The 815-nt window shown below is 54.4% G+C and overlaps 1 protein-coding gene across 1 annotated transcript in view; it reads right to left on the reverse strand.

Moving 5' to 3' along the window:
* LOC104134087 (transmembrane protein 263) overlaps window positions 1-815 on the reverse strand; it is a 195,362-nt gene that overhangs the window by 734 nt on the left and 193,813 nt on the right. The window lies entirely within an intron of this gene.

Genomic DNA, 815 nt, shown 5'->3' on the forward strand with positions numbered 1-815 from the left:
GGCTGCACTAAGGTCAGGCGTGGGACGGAGGCGCAGCGCAGACCTGTAATTGAGCTAGCACAGATAGCGAACTGCAGCAAAGATACAGTGACACGGACGTCACCCCAGGTTGTACAAGCCCTCCGGAGATCTCAGCTACGTATTTAATAGTGTTAAGACAGCGCTTAAGTTGCTACACTATGTCACTGCTGGTTTACCTGTGCCAGCTGGCTCGAGGCCAGCGTGATGTACCCACTCAAGCTGCCATCGCACCTGCCCACAACACCGCAGACACAACGTTCACAGCTCGCCACTTCTCGGGAAAGGGTTGACTCCGAACTGCTACTCCCGGGGTTTCGAAGCCGACAGCTCTCCTGCTGACCTCCACATAAGCCTCTCCCTTTGCGTCAGATAACAATGCTGTGTGCAGGCAGCAACGGAGGAGCTGCTCTTTTTGAGGGGTGAGATATTTTGGATGCTCTGACTTCTGATTCACTGCCAGTTCCGTACACAAGATGAGTTGCAAAAATACAATAAAGACATCCTGGCAGGAAAAAAAAACAGGGGCCAGCTGGGAATACAGGATCCCTGGAGCAGCAGCAGCCCTTCTAAGCCATTACCTACTCGGGAGAGAGGTTGCGCAGTGCTGATACAGCAGGAGGGCTTAGCCCCCTGCTAAACGCACACCCCGCTTCCTGAGAAGTGGGGAAATGATAGGGACAGACGTAGCTTTCTGAAAGCCTGCACAAAACCACGGTGCAGTCACGCATCTGCAGAGAGCCCAAGACAGGGGCCGTGTCAGGCACCACCTCAGAGCAGAGCACTGCAGAGGCTCT

Source organism: Egretta garzetta, unplaced genomic scaffold (genome assembly GCF_000687185.1).
Source record: "Egretta garzetta isolate BGI_Z169 unplaced genomic scaffold, ASM68718v1 scaffold329, whole genome shotgun sequence".
NCBI classification, from domain to species: domain Eukaryota; kingdom Metazoa; phylum Chordata; class Aves; order Pelecaniformes; family Ardeidae; genus Egretta; species Egretta garzetta.